This window comes from Pelophylax lessonae (assembly GCF_965119305.1).
Source record: "Pelophylax lessonae genome assembly, chromosome: 13".
Taxonomy (NCBI): Eukaryota; Metazoa; Chordata; class Amphibia; order Anura; family Ranidae; genus Pelophylax; species Pelophylax lessonae.
This window is the reverse complement of record NC_138780.1, coordinates 173947524-173966743: the sequence shown is the minus strand read 5'-3', so window position 1 is coordinate 173966743 and position 19220 is coordinate 173947524. Positions and strand designations below refer to the sequence as shown.

The 19220-nt window shown below is 41.7% G+C and overlaps 1 protein-coding gene across 1 annotated transcript in view; it reads right to left on the bottom strand.

Annotated features, from left to right (window-relative positions):
• Positions 1-15495, bottom strand: part of FRMD6 (FERM domain containing 6) — a 147645-nt gene extending 132150 nt beyond the window's left edge. Inside the window, exon 1 of the mRNA XM_082242666.1 lies at positions 15399-15495. The gene's annotated coding sequence lies outside the window, so the exon portion shown is untranslated. The remainder of the gene's footprint in view (positions 1-15398) is intronic.
• Positions 15496-19220: the final 3725 nt, after the last annotated feature.

The window sequence follows — 19220 nt, the reverse complement described above, 5'->3', positions numbered from 1 at the left end:
TTCAATATGCTTTATTGAGGATCAACAGCCTGAACAGAAAGGAGTAAGAAGGTCCTGCAGAGAAGTTTTGAAAAATAACAATGTATCAGAGAAGCATCAACAATGTAACAACTGCTCTTGTGTTTGTTTATTTTATTTATTTATTTTTTTTTCTTCTGTTTTGCTTTGTTTTTACTACAAACAGATAAAAGCAAATATGGAAAGCACATTAACACATAAAGGGGAACTCCAACCTCAGATTTTTAAAACAGACCGAAGTAAAAACTATTTTTCCCTGCTCCCCCCCCCCTTACACATTTAGATATAATATACTGTAAATATAAATATATATAGCTATATATATATATATATATATATATATATATATATATAAGTGTATATATATATATATATAGATATATATGTATATATTTATGTATATTTACATAAATATATATAAATGTATGTAAGTATATATATATATATATATATATATATATATATATATATATATATATATATATATATAGCTATATATATATTATATATATATATATATATATATATATATATACTTACATACATTTATATATATTTATGTAAATATACATAAATATATACATATATATCTATATATATATATATATATATACACTTATATATATATATATTTTTTTTATATATATATATATATATACATATATATATATATATATATATATATATATATATTTTCTTTTTTATTTATATAGCTATATATATATATATATATATATATATATATATATATATATATAGATATATATATATATATATCTATATATATATATATAAATAAAAAAGAAAAAAAAAAAATATATATATATATGTATATATATATATATATAAAATAAAAAAAAAATATATATATATATATGTATATATATGATGTGAATGTACAATGTATATGTAAAAGCGCTGCGTAAATTGACAGCGCTATATAAGTACCTGAAATAAATAATAAATAAATATATATATATGTATGTAGATATATATTTATGGTGATGACAATCAGCGCAAACAAACCCCCTAAAAGATATTACAATAAAACAACAATAAATGTGAAAAAATAATTGTAAATAAATATTCTATGTGAAAAACACCACACAGCCAAACACTGTGTAAGTGATTCCACAACACTTATGAATAACCAAAAAAGTCCAAAAAAGTCCCATAAAATGCACTGACAAATCCATTCTGCAAATGTCTGCTGAATGAATATATATTAACTCCTCTGTGAGTTGTGCATATACTCATGGAGGAATTAATATATACTCTATTCATTCAGCACACATTTGCAGATTGGATTGGTCAGTGCATTTTATGGGACTTTCTTGGACTGTTTCACATTATTGCTGCTCTACACTGAATTTTTATATATATATATATATATATATATATATATATATACACACACACACACACACAGTATCACACAAAAGTGAGTACACCCCTCACATTTTTGTAAATATTTAATTCAATCTTTTCATGTGACAACACTGAAGAAATGACACTTTGCTACAATGTAAATTAGTGAGTGTACAGCTTGTGTAACAGTGTAAATTTGCTGTCCCCTCAAAATAACTCAACATACAGCCATTTATTTTCTAAACTGCTGGCAACAGAAGTGAGTACACCCCTACGTGAAAATGTCCAAATTGGGCCCAAAATGCCAATATTTTGTGGGGCCACCATTATTTTCCAGTACTGCCTTAAGGCTACATTCACACCTGAGCGTAGCGTTTTCGCGCGTTTTTTTACTGCAATTTTACTGCGATTTTTACCGCGATTTATAGGCGTTTTTACAGGCGTTTTTTGTGCAGGCGTTTTTAGATTGAATAGAGAACAATGGAAAATGCCTGTAATCTGCCCAAAAAGAAGCTCATGTACTTTTTTGAGCGTTGGGCATTTTGCTTACAGCGTCAAAACGCTCACATGTGAACAGGGGCCATTGAAATGAATAGGATTTGTCTTGGACATTTTGAGAGCTGATCCTAGAGCAGAAAAACTCCCCAAAAACCCCTAGATGTGAACTCTCTTGGGCATGGAGTTCACCAGAGTTTCACAGGTTGCCCCTGGAGTCCTCTTCCACTCCTCCATGATGACATCACGGAGCTGGTGGATGTTAGAGACCTTGTGCTCCTCTACCTTCCACTTGAAGATGCCCCACAGATGCTCAACAGATTTTAGGTCTGGAGACATGCTTGGCCAGTCCATCACCTTTACCCTCAGCTTCTTTAGCAAGGCAATGGTCATTTTGGAGGAGTGTTTGGGGTTGTTATCATGTTGGAATACTGCCCTGTGGCCCAGTCTCTGAAGGGAGGGGATCATACTCTGCTTCAGTATGTCACAGTACATGTTGGCATTCATGGTTCCCGCAATGAACTGTAGCTCCCCAGTGGCGGCAGCACTCATGCAGCCCCAGACCATGACACTCCCACCACCATGCTTGACTGTCTTTGTACTCCTCACCTGGTTGCCGCCACACATGCTTGACTCCATCTGAACCAAATAATTTTATCTTGGTCTCATCAGACCACAGGACATGGTTCCAGTAATCCATGTCCTTAGTCTGCTTATCTTCAGCAAACTGTTTGTGGGCTTTCTTGTGCATCATCTTTAGAAGAGGCTTCCTTCTGGGATGACAGCCATGCAGACCAATTTAATGCAGTGTACGCGTATGGTCTGAGCACTGACAGGCTTACCCCCCACCTCTTCAACTTCTGCAGCAATGCTGGCAGCACTCCTACGTCTATTTCCCAAAGACAACCTCTGGATATGACGCTGAGCACATGCACTCAACTTCTTTGGTCGACCATGGTGGAGCCTGTTCTGAATAAAACCTGTCCTGTTAAACGACTGTATGGTTTTGGCCACCATGCTGCAGCTCAGTTTCAGGGTCTTGGCAAACTTCTTATAGCCTAGGCCATCTTTATGTAGAGAAAACATTTTTTTTTTTTTAAATCCTCAGAGAGTTCTTTGCCATGAGGTGCCATGTTGATCTTCCAGTGACCAATATGAGAGAGTGAGAGCGATAACACCAAATTTAACACACCTGCTCCCCGTTCACACCTGAGACCTTGTTGAGTTATTCTGAGGGGACAACAAATTTACACTGTTATACAAGCTGTACACTCACTACTTTACATTGTAGCAAAGTGTCATTTCTTCAGTGTTGTCACATGCAAAGATATAATAAAATAATTACAAAAATGTGAGGGGTGTACTCATATATATATATATATATATATATATATATATGTACGCTGTATACTGTATATAATATTACAGGTACCTTTATAACGCTGACCATTTATGCAACACTTTACTTATTTTATATACTGTGCAGTCACATCTATATCTATATGTATGTACTGTGTGTATATATATATATATATATACAGCATATGAGATTTTTTTTCTTTTTACTTTAATCAGAGCTAGTTGCCTAAGGGAGAATGGCGATGTGCTGCAAGCACTTCGGGTCCCAGGAGAGCCCCCAGAGCACAAATAGGGTTCCTGCAAAGGCACAAGGATGACACAGGAATGGAAGTCTCAAACCAATAGCAGTGCCTGTGGCAGGGCCAAAAGTAAAGGGAACTGGTGCCAATGTTGGGACAAGGTCATCTAAAGCCCAGGGCAAACATGCCGAATTGCATCACCCCCCCCCCCCCCGCCAAGATGTATGAGCATTATGTGTCAGCAAACCCCCCCCCCCCACCAAAAAAAAAAAATTGATCACTAATCTGCACACGCACCTCCTAAGCATACTGTATATTCCCTCTCCAATGCTAATCCACCCCTGCAGAAATCTCCTTCCCAGCATGAATCTTTGCCCCCCCCCCCCCCATCTCCCCCAAATTTCCCCTCTTAGCACAAATACCTCCATTCATACCTGATAGATAGCACAAATCCCACTGCCCCCCCCCCCCTCCCTAAAAAAAAAAAAAAAACAATTGCTCTAGTAGCGCAAATCCCCCCCCCCCCCCCACGCCCACCCACCATATTACCTTTTCAAGTACAAACCTCGGAAAGTTCCTCCTCCTAGCACCTATTATCTTTCCCCATCCCCCCTCCTGACACAAATCCCCTCAAATCACCACGCTCCTCCCCAAATTTAACCTCTTAGAACAATTCATATCCCCTTCCGGCCCCCAAATTCCCCCTCTCAGCACAAATCCCCTCCTCCATGTGGTGCCCCCCCTACCTCACATGATACCATAGTGCCTGGGGCAGCCGTCCCTCCTACCCACCCCTTGTCCCGGCCCTGACTGGCACTCCTCTTCAGAGCTGAACTATGGCGGAATGATCTGTATTGCATATTTGTATTGGTCCAGCTAGGTACAATGTAAGAATGCATACAGTATCTCATACCTGATTGGCTGCTGAGGAGGCTGGAAATCACTGTAGTGTCGGTGCTACTACAGTGACAGCGGTCAAGACCGCTGATGGGGGGGGGGGGGGAACCAACAGTCCTCCTGTAGGGGGCCTGGGCACACAGGGGGGACTCAACAGCACGGGGAATCGGTTTGGTCGGACGGAGGGGCAATTACAGAAGGAAGCCCTGTGCGGCTCTCTGCAGCAGCTGAAAGCCTGTTTCTCCCCCTCCTGTCAGCTTTTCAGCTGCTGCAGGGAGAGACACAGACACAGGGCATCATTCCTGTAATTGCTTCTCCGACACCGATCCCCTCCCTGTTCTGCCTGCTTCTGATCTCCCCCACCTCGTGTGCCCCCTTTCACTGTGCCCCCCCCCTCCCTGTGTGCCCCCCTTTCACTGTGCCCCTCCCCCCTCCCTGTGTGCCCCCCTTTCACTGTGCCAATCCCCCTCCCTCAGCACTGCAGGCTTCCCTGTCCTGTAAAAAAAAAATAACAAATTGCAAAAAAAATAAAAAATCTTTACACATTTGAATAATTTAAAAAAAATGTAAAATAAAGTAATTGTGAACATTTTTAACATTTAACCACTTGCCGACTGCCTAACGCCGATCTACGTCGGCAGTCAGCCCCTCACAGGCAAAGTGACGTAGGGCTACGTCACTAGCTTGTGAGGGTCTAGGGAGCGAGCGCGCGCCCCCAGAGGCGCGCTCCCGCTCCCGCGTGGTCACGGACCCCCCCCCGCGCGTGTGACCAGCGGACCCGATGTCCGCCGGTCACTCGGCGATCGGCGGGGGAGAGGGAGAATGTCAGGCAGCTTGTGTAAACAAGCTGCCTGTCATTCTCCTCGCTGTAAAGACACTGATCAAACGGATCTAGTATGTAGATCCGTTGATCAGTGTCCTTACAGCTCAAGCCACAGCCAATCACAGTAGAAAGCACGCCCCTAGGGATACACACAGCCCCTCCCTTCCAAATAAAGTTAACCCCTTCACAACCAGTGTATTTTTACAGTAACAGTGCATATGTATAGCACTGATTACTGTAGAAATGTCACTGGTACCCCCCAAAAGTGTCACAAATGTCAGTCAAGGGTCCGATCTGTCCGCCCCAACGTCGCAGTACCGCAAAAAAAATCGCAGATCGCCGCCATTACCCGTTAAAAAAAAAAAACAACAAAAATGACAAAAATCTTTCCCTTTGTTAGTAAACGCAATAACTTTTGCGCAATCCAATCAAAATACGCTTTTTGCGATTTTTTTTACCAAACATATGTAGCATAAAACAAATTGGCCGAAAATTTTAAAAAATTTTGATTTTTACTTTTTTTTTGGGGGGAATTTCATATAAAAAAATGTGAAAAATATTGTTATTTTTGCAAAATTGACGCTCTTTTTTTGTTTATAGCGCGTGATCAAAAAATCGCACAGGTGATCAAATACCACCAAAAGAAAGCTCTGTTTGTGGGAAAAAAAGGACGTCAAATTCGTTTAGGTACAGCGTCGCACGACCGCGCAATTGTCCGTTAAAGTCACGCAGTGCCGAATCGCAAAATACCCCCTGGTCAGGAAGGGGGTAAAATCTTCCGGGGCTTAAGTGGTTAAAAAAATATATATAAATATATATTTTTTTTAAATGTAAAAAACTATTAACCACTTTAAGACCGGAAGGATTTGCCCTCTTAATGACCGGGCTACTTTTTTCAACTTGGCACTGCGTGACTTTAACTGAAAATTGCACGATTGTGCGACGCTGTACCCAAATAAAATTGACGTCCTTTTTCCCCACAAATAGAGCTTTCTTTTGGTGGTATTTGATCACCTCTGCGATTTTTTTATTTTTTGCACTATAAACAAAAAAAGAGCGACAATTCTGAAAAAAAATCAATATTTTTCACTTTCTGCTATATAACATTCCCAAAAAAAAAAAAATGTAAAAATCTATTTTTTTTTAACATTTTAGGCCAATTTGTATTCTGCTACATATTTTTGGTAAAAAAAAAAAAAAATCACAATAAGCAAATTTTGATTGGTTTGCGCAAAAGTTATTGCATCTACTAACTACGGGAAAGATTTATGTCATTTTTATTTTTTTTTTTTTTTACTAGTAATGGCGGCGATCTGTGATTTTTTGCGGGACTGTGACATTGTGGCGGACGGATCGGACCCCTGACCTTCATTTTTGACACTTTTGGGAGGACCAGTGACATTACTACAGTAATCAGTGCTAAAAATATGCATTGTTACTGTAATAATGACACTGGCAGGGAAGGGGTTAACATTGTGGGTGATCAAGGGGTTAAATGTAAGCCTAGGGGAGTGATTCTAACTGTCGGGGGCGTGGCTTGTGGAATGACCATAGATACATGTGTTCCTATATAGAAGGATCACAGGCACTCTGTGATCATTCCAGAGAGAAGAACGGTCAGCTGTGTTTACAACAGCTGACCGTCCTTCTCTCTCAGCGGGGAGCGATCGCGGGTGTCAGACGGCAATCGGAGTCACCTGCCCACTACATCGGCTTCCTCGCTGACGGGTGGGGGCGGCGGCGCGCCGCCGGTGGTGCGCGCTCACCTCCTGCTTGCGACCGTCGTACAGTTAAGGTGGTTTGCGCAGGAGCGGCTGTACATCTGCGGCGGGCGAGCGTAAAGAGGTTAATTCGCCCAGGTTTTCTGTTATGTTTCTATTCCCTAATAATGATTTTAGTGTATTTTTAGTGAAAATATTGTCTTGATATATTCGGGGCGGGGAGAGGGGGGGGGGGCCTGCTAGGTAGGCAGTACTGAGCCCCTTGATTTCTAACAGCAACCCAGTACAGCGGTGACCTTTCAGGTCCTTTGTACTGCATCTGGGCTACGCACTGTAATTCACCTGCACTAAAGCGCACTACAATTTCCAAATTCCAATTTCCAACTTCCTACATTGTAATGTGCGAAGTGCATAGGCTGCCTTACATTCAAGCACGCACGTCTCCTTTGGAAGACTGTGTGACGGGGTGACAACACAGGAGCACAATTAGAAGACAAGAACAAAGCGTTGTCACAATGCCTAAATAAACACTCCCAAGGCAGGATAACCAGATATTGTTTTAATGAAAAACTGTTAAATAAAATAAAAAAATGGCAATAACTTGTTAAATCTGAGGTTTTGGTGAATTTATTTAAATGGACAATATTTTTCAGCCAGTAAAAAACTACACTGAGAACATCAGCCAGGAACTAAACAGCTAATGTTAAATAAAAACGTATATTTTTTTCCAATCTAACAAATTAACAAATTACCATTCCATTGGTTTGAGACATAAATAAAAAAGCATTTTTTTTTTTTTTTTTTATAAAATGCAAAGTAACAAAAATGTAATAAGATGCAAAAAAATAAAATTATTAATTAAATAATAATGCATTTTTGCATTATAATAATAATTCATAATGAATATAACACATTTTAAAAAAAAAATGCAAATAAATAAGTAAAATGCAAATAAATAATAATGCATTTTTAATAAAATGCAATAAAACAAAGAAACAAAAATTTAAGAAAATGCAAATACTACTACTAATATGAATAGTAACAATAATAATAATATTTAAAAATGCAAATAAATAATAATGCATTTTAAATAAAATGTAAAAAAAAATATAATAAAATGCAAATAAATAATAATGCATTTGTTATAAAAATAATAACAACAATATTAATAATAATACCAACATTTAAAAAAAACTCAAATAAATAATAATACATTTTTAATAAAAATGTAAAAAAAAAAAAAATTATAAAATGCAAATAAATAACAATGCATTTTTAATAAAAATGCATTAAAACAAAGTAACAAAAAATTATTAAAATGCAAATATTACCACTACTACTACTACTGCTAATAATAATAATATTAACAATAATATTAATAATAATAATATTCAGAAAATGCAATTAAAAATATATAGCATTTTCAATAAAATAAAAAAATAAAATGTTTATAAATACAAAAGAAAATGCATTTTTAATAAAAATGCATTAAAACAAAGTAACAACAATTTAATAAAATGCAAATACTACTACTAATATTAATAATAACAATAATAATAACAACATTTAAAAATGCAAATAAATGATAATGCATTTTTAATAAAAATGCATTAAAACAAAGTAACAAAAAATTATTAAAATGCAAATATTACCACTACTACTACTACTGCTAATAATAATAATATTAACAATAATATTAATAACAATAATATTCAGAAAATGCAATTAAAAATATATAGCATTTTCAATAAAATAAAAAAAACAATAAAATGTTTATAAATACAAAAGAAAATGCATTTTTAATAAAAATGCATTAAAACAAAGTAACAACAATTTAATAAAATGCAAATACTACTACTAATATTAATAATAACAATAATAATAACAACATTTAAAAATGCAAATAAATGATAATGCATTTTTAATAAAATATTAAAAAAGTTACAAAATGCAAATAAATAAAAATGCATTTTTAATAAAAATGCAATAAAAAAAGTAACACAAATTTAACAAAATGCAAATACTACTACTACTAATTATAATAATAATATTAATAATAATAATCATAATTTAGAAAATGCTTACTAAATAATATTGCATTTTTAATAAAATGTAAAAAAATAAATAATAATGCATTTTTATAATAATAATAATGCATGCATACTAATACACAATAATAAAACATAATTAATATTCTGTGGTTTTGGCAAATAAATAAAATCCAGCATTTTATTTTGATGGTATGTGACAGGGGAATTCAGTTGTGAGTTTCTGACAGAGGGCGGCTTCCTCTCCCCCCCTGTTGATAGACAGCTCTCCATAATTCTTTACATGCCTGCAATTCTTCATGGCACATAGGGGAGGGGACGTGACCCTCCGCTCTGGGTAGAGCCCCCCCCCCCCCCCTCCTGGTCTATCCTAGGGAATATTTATTTTTTATCTAAGCGACAAATTGGGTCCAGTGACTTCCAGAGCTAATGTAGTCACCATGTGATTCACTGTCTGCGTCTGGCATTCCACTCGGGGCGCAGGTTTATTTACCAGGTTTATATAAAGTATGGACATGTGACAGACATAGATAGACACAGATGAGGGAAGGAGGGTGGGGTTGTTATGAAATACAATTTAAATATATTTATTTATTTTGCTGTCAGTCCCGGTTCACATTAGTGCAATGACAGACATCGCATGTGATTCGGAGCGCACTGCTGACGTCAGTGCAATGCAAATTCAGCAATACAGATTGTATGGCTGAATTGGCATCGCATTCGGACACAACTCGCACAGGACCCTTTTTTGGGCAGTGCACTCCGAATCACATGTGATGTCTGTCATCGCATGTATGTGAACCAGGACTTGGATGCCATTAAAGTTCATGTGCGTGTAAAGGCAGGCGTCCCAATACTTTTGACATTACAGTGTATAGATATATATATATATATATATATATGGCTGCCAAATCAGTAAAGTTTGAAAGAAGACAGAAAAGTGAAAGAAAATCAAAAGGAGGAAAGAAAAGTAATTATGTTTCCCTGAATATATTGTACTGAACCTGCGTCAGTCGATGTAAACGTCTGTCAGCTTTATATTGAGCGCTGTGCAGCTGAGATAGAAGCCGCGTTGGAAAATCGATTGCATTGCTGCCTCGTGGGGTTGGCATTAGTGGGGAACAAAGTCGCCTCTCTGTTAGATCAAAACCCAAACAAGTAAGAATTCTGCCGGTGTTAATAAGCTGATTCATGCTGAGTCTGGCGACGGCCCTGCGGAAAACAGCGACTGAAGCTATTCACTTTACACAAAAATACCCAATAAATAAGAGTTAAAGGCAGCGCCATCTTAAGCGCATTAAAGGGCCCCGGGCAATGCAGTGCACTGGGGCCCCGTTTACACAATCACCCACGAGAATAAAAATGCAAATTATGGATAAGGCGATATTTATTGGTACAGCAGTGCCAGGCTAATGACAGCTTCCAAGTTGGGCGGCTGGGTCCGGTGAACACACACACGGACGGGAGTCAGACTCCACTGTCCTGTGTGTGCCTGTTCCCGTGGAGGAGGACAGCCATTCCTGCAGTTGTGGGCTCCCCCTCCACGGCCCAAGTGGCCTGACAGCTGTGCAGGGCCGACAGGAGCTTGCAACCTTCTAAGTTTGGCGGCGGGATGCACACGGGAATCGGGACTAATGCTTGGCTGAGGCTGGGTCACTGGGCAAGTGAGGCTCCCATGCAACTGCCCAGTGTGCCCATTCAGTAAGATGGCCCTGGTTAAAGAGGAAGCATGGTGATGTCTTAGGCCCCTTTCACATGGGCTTTCCAATCAGGTCCGCCTGTCAGTTTTTCAGGCGGGGTGGTGGCAACAAAAGTGAGTACACCCCTAAGTCATAATGTGCAAATTGGGCCCAAAGTGTCAATATTTTAATTGTCCACCATTATTTTCCAGCAATGCCTTAACCCTCTTGGGCATGGAGTTCACCAGAGCTTCACAGATTGCCACTGGAGTCCTCTTCCACTCCTCCATGACGACATCACAGAGTTGGTGGATGTTAGAGACATTGCGCTCCTCCAAATTCCGTTTGGAATGCCCCACAGATGCTCAATAGGGTTTAGGTCTGGAGAAATGCTTGACCAGTCCATCACCTTTACCCTCAGCTTCTTTAGCAAGGTGGTGGCCATCTTGGAGGTGTGTTTGGGGGTCGTTATGTTGGAATACTGCCCTGCGGCCCAGTCTCTGAAGGGAGGGGATCATGCTCTGCTTCAGTATGTCACAGTACATGTTGGCATTCATGGTTCCCTCAATGAACTGTAGCTCCCCAGTGCCGGCAGCATTCATGCAGCCTCAGACTATGACACTCCCACCACCATGCTTGACTGTAGGCAAGACACACTTGTCTTTGTATTCCTCACCTGGTTGCCGCGACACACGCTTGACACCATCTGAACCAAATAAGTTTATCTTGGTCTCATCAGACCACAGGACATGGTTCCAGTAATCCATGTCCTTAGTCTGCTTCTCTTCAGCAAATTGTTTGCAGGCTTTCTTGTGCATCATCTTTAGAAGAGGCTTCCTTCTGGGATGACAGCCATGCAGACCAATTTGATGCAGTGTGTGGCGTATGGTCTGAGCACTGACAGGCTGACCCCCCACCCCTTCAACCTCTGCAGCAATGCTGGCAGCACTCATACGTCAATTTCCCAAAGACAACCTCTGGATATGACGCTGAGCACATGCACTCAACTGCTTTGGTCCACCATGGTGAGGCCTGTTCTGAGGGGAACCTGTCCTGGTAAACCACTGTATGGTCTTGGCCACCATGCTGCAGATCAGTTTCAGGGTCTTGGCAACCTTCTTATAGCCTAGGCCATCTTTATGTAGAGAAACAATTCTTTTTTTCAGATCCTCAGAGAGTTCTTTGCCATGAGGTGCTATGTTGAACTTCCAGTGAACAGTATGAGAGAGTGAGAGCGATAACACCAAATTTAACACACCTGCCCCCACTGAACACCCATGCGATCCGATACCAGTGCGAACCAAACAAAGGGTCCTGCACCATTTTGGTGCGAATACAATTTCTGCAAAAAGCGTGAAAAAACACATTGGTGTGAATGGAGCCTAAGTCCCGGTTCCCCGATGTGGGAAACCCTGCGATTCAGTGCCGGTACCCGCATTGCACCAGAATCGCACAGTGGTTGGTTCACACTGAGATCTGCGAATCGCTGGGGGTGTCAATGTAAAGTTAATGACACCCTCAGATTGGTTCACAGATCGCAGTGCGAATTGTGAAATGGTGCAGGAATTGGATTGCATAGGTGTGAACACCGATTCCAGTGCGAACCAAAAAAGGTCCTGCACCATTTTGGTGCGAATGCGATTTCTGCAAAAAGAGTGAAAAAAAACGCATTGGTGTAAATGGAGCCCTAGGGCCCAATTTTCCAAGCGTTGGGAATGTTTTGGGCAATGCATCCCAGCTCATATGATGTGAATGGGTCCTGAATGTTTTTGATTGCAACACAGTCAGCAAGCAGAACGAAAAGTTGCCGTGTAGAACCATACTGTGCGTTTCCTGCGTGCATCGCAGGTCTTATAAACTGACACTTTTTTGTGTAGTTAATGTAATGACAAATGTGAGGAATGTGTGACACTTCAATGACTGTACAATGGAGCTCTATGGGTTGCTGGGATTGACAAGCTGCTTGTAAAATTGACGGAGATAATTGGAAAACCACCAGTGCCAAAGTGCAATTACCCCCCCTCCCCCCCCCAACACAGACAGCCGCCCCCACCTGTAAAACAACAATGACTCCACGGAGAACTGGGAACCCACAGCTGGCTTTCTGCTGCGGCTGCACTTTGATTAATGGCCCCAACAGCAGTCACAGAAAAAGATCTCCCGGACTACTCATGGAGGTCCTGAGAGCTTCTATAAAAACCTACTCCAATTTTGTAAAAAATATCGCACTCATGTACATAGTTTGCCCTTATAGCTGGACCGGAAGGATTTACCCCCTTAATGATCAGGACATTTTTTGCGATATGGCACTGCATTATATTTAACCACTTAAGCCCCGGAAGATTTTACCCCCTTCTTGACCAGGGCCTATTTTGTGATTCGGCACTGTGCGACTTTAACTGACAATTGCGCGGTCATGCAATGCCGTACCCAAACAAAATTTACGTCCTTTTTTCCCCACAAACAGAGCTTTCTTTTGGCGGTATTTGATCACCTGTGTGATTTTTAATTTTTGCGCTATAAACAAAAAAAGAGCGACAATTTTGAAAAAATAACAATATTTTTCACATTTTTTTATATGAAATTCCCCCCCAAAAAAATGTAAAAATCAAAAATTTTTATCATTTTAGGCCAATTTGTTTTCTGCTACATATTTTTGGTAAAAAAAATCGCAATAAGCGTATTTTGATTGGTTTGCGCAAAAGTTATTGCGTTTACTAACTAAGGGAAAGATTTCTGTCATTTTTCTTGTTTTTTTTTTTTTAACGAGTAATGGCGGCGATCTGTGATTTTATGCAGAACTGCGACATTGCGGTGGACAGATCGGACCCTTGACTGACATTTTTGACACTTTTGGGGGTACCAGTGACATTACTACAGTAATCAGAGCTATAAATATGCACTGTTACTGTAAAAATGACACTGGCAGGGAAGGGGTTAATTTTTATTGGTGATCAAGGGGTTAATGTATGCCTGGTGCTTACTAACGTGTGTGGGGGGAGGGGACTGAGTGACACAGGGACAGATCGCAGGTTCAGCTATGCTGAATCCTGCAATCTGACCCTGCCTGTCACTTAGGAGATCCGCCCGCTTTGTTTACACAAGTGGGCGGAACTCCACACTCGATTCCCCGACGATCGGGGAAGAGCGGCGGTGATCACCGCCGCTCCTCCCCTGGCCCGACTCCCGCTGTGACTGAATACAGAGGGAGCGAGCCTCCGGCGGCACGCGCGCGCCGCCGAGAGAGGGGAATGTCTGGCGACGTAGGTCTACGTCGCCAGACGTTATCGAGCCACTTTGCCGCAGTAGAGCTCTAGTGAGCAGCGGTAAAGTGGTTAAAAGTAAGCAGCTACAAAAAAGTGTATCTGCTGACTTTTACTACCCACACTTACCTGTCCCATGGTCCAGCGATGCTGCCGATGGGAGCCTCGGTTCTCTCCCTTTTCTCCCCGTGACACCGGCATCACTAGTGTGGGCACGCGGCTGCAGAGATGTATAGTAACGAAGTAGAACTACTTAAGTACTGTACTTAAGTACCGAAATGCGGTATCTGTACTTTCCTAGAGTAGAATTTTTTTCTCCTACTTCTACTTTTACTTCACTACATTTTTTCGATGATTTCGATACTTCTACTCAAGTATTTTTTTTTTGTGCTGCATAGTTACTCGTTACTTTTAAAAAAATTACCACTGCCAGAACAGTAGATGGCAGGTTGCATAAAGCTCAAAAAAATGTGTATAATGTCATTTGTAAATCAGCGCATACGAAAATAAAGGCTGTGTATAATAAAAGCTGCTATACCAAATCTTTCCAATAAAAAGAAAATATGAAACAAACAAATAAATGGTGCTACAGCCCTTAAAGTGCATCAAGAAACTACTAACAAACACAGGTTAATCATTTGAATAAATTATTTGAAATAATAAAAAACAATATGATGTTCAAACTTTTGACTTCTTTCTTTAATAACTACATAACACAGTACTTGTACTTCTACTTTCAGTACTTGAGTAGAAATTTTTTTTCAAAACTACTGGTACTTTTTACTTTTAGTACTTAAGTAGCAAATTTTTTGAAAAAACTACTTGCAATACTTAAGTAAAAAAAATGTTGAATACTTTAGTACTTCTACTTAAGTAACTTTTTCTGCGAGCACTTCCACTTCTACTCAAGTCACTTTTTGATCGAGTACTTGTACTTTTACTCAAGTAGAAATTTTGAGTACTTTATACAAGTCTGCGCGGCTGTCACAGCTGGGTGCGCACTGCGCATGCGCGAGTCACTTCTGTGCATCCTGAGTGGACGCGCAATTTTCTGGAACCTCTGATGTGTCCCAGAAGATTGCAGGGAGGGAGGGGGAGATGAGAACTTGCGCTTGAGCCGCCTAGGCGGCCCTGTTTGAAGTGGGAGCGGGTACCTGTCAAAACTTGGTACCCACTCCCCCCTGATAAAAATGACATGCCAAATGCGCCATGTCAGGGGGTCTTAAAGTGGAAGATCCACTTTTGAGTGGAACTCCGCTTTAAGTGGTTAAACTGTACACTTATAGTGATAGCAGCTCTTTAAATACACCTGGATTCCAATTCTGTTACTAATGTTTGCAGCAAAGCCAGACTTATTAGAGAATGGCCGCGTTCTCCGGTAGCTCACCTTGTTTACACAATTCAGAAGCTTGTTATTAGGAGATAACAGTTCCCAGGCCTCACAGCCTCTGCTGCAATACATGGTGATTAGTATGAATGGGTAATTACCTGTTGGCTGGCAGGTGGTTCATAGAAACTGCTGAACACCCAACAAACAAATGACAGAGCGGCTCGGCATGATGAAGACTTTCTGCGTCTGCTGGCTGCACCAAAAACTATCCTCATCATCAAAACAAATGACTTTCCAGGTCTGTATTCAGCTGCCTGTTTATGGCTGAACTCCAGGCAGATGCAGAACACACAAAAAAATGCAACTCTGTATTCATTATTACATCGCCAAGGGGCGGTTCACACCAGAACGCGGTACGGGAAAGGCGAGTTACGTGTTTTCATGTTCCATGTTGGGCAGTGGTGTATTTTGAGTTTGTGCTGCTCTAGGCAAGACTAAAATTGGGCGCCCCCCTTTTGACTCCTATGTAAATTTGCCCCACTCCTTCCTTTTTAACGGATGTGACTCCCTCCAAACGGATGTGACTCCCTCCAAAATTGAAGGACTTCAAGTCCCAGCATGAATCCCTGAGATCTCACGAGGGGGGGGTAAGAGGGGGAGAGAGAGAGGGGGGTGAGGGAGGAAGGGAGAGAGGGGGGATGAGAGAGAGGGGGGGTGGGTGAGGGGAGGAGGGACAGAGAGAGGGGATGAGAGGGGGGGGAGAGAGGGGGTGGGTGAGGGGGGGAGAGAGCGAGGGGGTGGGTGAGGGGGGAGAGAGAGAGAGCGGGTGGGTGAGGGGGGAGGGAGAGAGAGAGGGGATGAGAGAGAGGGGGGTGGGTGAGGGGGGGAGAGAGAGAGGGGATGAGAGAGGGAGGGTGAGAGTGGGGGGGATGAGAGAGGAGGGGTTGAGAGCGACGGGGGTGAGAGAGAAAGAGAGAGGGGGGTGTGTGAGAGAGAGAGGTGAGAGAGAAAGGAGGGGTGAGAGAGAAAGGGGGGGAGAGAGAGAGGAGGGGGTGTGAGAGAGAGAGAGAGGTGAGAGAGGCGACTCTAGCAACCAGTGGCCAAAAGAGTCTCCGGTGGAGGGGGGTGGCTTTTTTGCTGCCCCCCCGGCAAAATGCCGCCCTAGGCCTGGGCCTTGTTGGCCTAGGCCAAAATACAGCACTGATGTTGGGCACCACTATCACTCGGTGCACCATCCAGTCCCATAGAACCGCTAGCCCCTCATACAGGCTGCCGGTGAAACGTTAAAAAACCCTACCCCGTGAAAATTCCCTACCCTCGTCCCTTCCTGTGAAGGAACGTCATTCAACAGCTGAGTAGCTTGCCAGTGCGCATGCTCAAAGGAATTATCATGGGGTAGTGTTTTTAACCTTACACTGCGTCATTTATCAGCTGTTGCAGCGCATGCCCAGCCGCTAAATTAAATCATCTCGGAGACTTCCCTCATCAGCGTCCCAAATGAGTGACTGTTACATTGTAAAACACTGTAGCCGTGATTTGTATTTTCATAGACCCGCTGCGGATTAAATGTTCCTGGAGCAGAGATGAGGGAGGTCTGACGGGTTGGAGCCGAGATGATTTCGCGCGGCAACAGCTGATGAATGAGGCGGGGTACCGTGAAGAAACACTACCCCGTGAAAATTGCCTACCCTCCGCAGCTGTGAGCATGCGCAGTGGCAAGCGGCTCAGCTGATGTATGACGTACCCTCACCGGAAGTGACGAGGGTAGGGAATTTTCACGGGTAGGGTTTTTTCACGGAACACCGGCAGCAGGACCAGACAGTGCTCCTGTACTCTGCCCGTGCCTAACTGTCAATGGGGCTAAACACCCTGCGTGCATGAGGCCTTAACCACTTCTGGACCGGAAGGATTTGCCCCCTTAATGACCAGGCCCTTTTTTGCATTTCGGCACTGCGTTACTTTAACGGACAATTGCGCGGTCATGCAACGCTGTACCTAAATAAATTGATGTCCTTTTTTTCCCACAAACAGAGCTTTCTTTTGTGCGATTTTTATTTTTTGGGCTATAAACAAAAAAGAGTGACAATTCTGAAAAAAAAAAACAATATTTTTCACATTCTGCTATATAACATTCCCAAAAAAAAAAACAAAACATTTTAGGCCAATTTGTTTTCTGCTACATATTTTTTGTAAAAAAAATTGCAATAAGCGTATTTTCATTGGTTTGCGCAAAAGATATCGCGTCTACAAACTATGGGAAAGATTTATGTCATTTTTATTGTTTTTTTTTTTACTAGTAATGGCGGCGATCTGCGATTTTTAGCAGGACTGTGACATTGCAGTGGACAGATCGGACTCCTAACTGACATCTTTGACACTTTTGGGGGGACCAGTGACATTAATACAGTAATCAGTGCTAAAAATATGCACTGTTACAGTAATAATGACACTGGCATGGATTGGGGTTAATCTAGTGGGTGATCAAGGGGTTAAATGTGAGCCTAGGGGAGTGATTCTAACTGTATGGGGGTTGGGCTTGTGAAATGATTATAGAGACCTGTGTTCCTATATAGCAGGATCACAGGCACTCTGTGATCATTCCAGAGAGTAGAACGGTTGGCTGAGTTTACAACAGCTGACCGTCTTTCTCTCTCAGCGGGGAACGATCGTGGGTGTCAGGCAGCAATCAGAGCTGTCTGCCCCGTGCATCGGAGTCCCTGCTGCCGAGTGGAGGTGGGAGCGTGCTGCCGGTGGCGCACGCTCGCCCCCTAGCTGCAGGCGCGAGACCAACGTATACCTACGTCGGCTCGCACAGGAGGGGCTGTGTAACTGTGGCGGGCGGTCCTTAAGTGGTTCAAGTGACTATCACTTTAACCATTTAGGCCCAAAGTGTCATAAAAGGCTAAAGATAACCCCCAACTGCCTGCCAAATGACCTCTACAAAGCCTGAGCAGACTAATGTTGGCCATACACTATACGAAAAATCGTTCATACAAATTTTCGAAAAACTAACACTCAGCCGTGAGAGCAAACGATTGTGCCATTGTGTAAGGACAGATAAATCGTTTAATTGACATAAATGAATCAGTTTTTGGTTTGTTTTTTTCACATATACCTTGTGCAAACAGTTTGGAAGAGAAAGATCTTTCAATTTATCGTTCAGTTTATCGTTCGAAAATTTCCAAACTTGTCCTTCGTCGTTTCGGCTCAAACACGTCACAACTGATTACTGATTTATGCCCAACTGTCCGAAAATTGAACGAACTGTCCACATTTTTCCTATAGTGTATGGTAAGCATAAGGCTGGGTTCACACTGATGTAAATTGGATGCGGGTTTCCCCACATTCAATTTGCATGACGGGAGACTGTGACCGTCTTGTGCGTCTTTGGTTTCGCTTCAGGTCCGAATTCAGGCAAAAATTCAGGCCTGGTTCGCACCTGAAATGGAGACCAGGGACGTACTGGACACCTGCTGTGAGCTGCTCCGCAGCTAGCGTGAACCCAGCCTTAGTGCCGGTTCACACTTGTGCGGCTGCAGAGATCGCATGTAATTCGGAGCGCACTGCTCCTTCATTACATGCGATCTCATGTGCGGTGCGAATTTCAGCCATACACTTTGTATGGCTGAATTCGCACTGCATCCGCACCAAAGACGCACATGAGGCATTTTTTGAGCTGCATCAAAATCGGATCGCACAGTGGTTCACACTTGTGCGATCCGATTCTGTGCGTACTTGCAGATTGCACTGCGATATGTAATCAAACTGGGGGTGTCATTAACTTTTAATTGACACCCCCTGAGTATCGCATATGGCAGTGTGTACTGCCAGATGTGCGGATGCGATGCGGGAACACGCTGCATATTCGCAGCCTTCCCGCATCGCACGAGTGTGAACCGAGCCTCAAGCCTCGTACACGCGATCAGATTATCGGACACATTTTCTTTATTTTTTTGTTGCATGCTAGTCTCTCGTGGAAA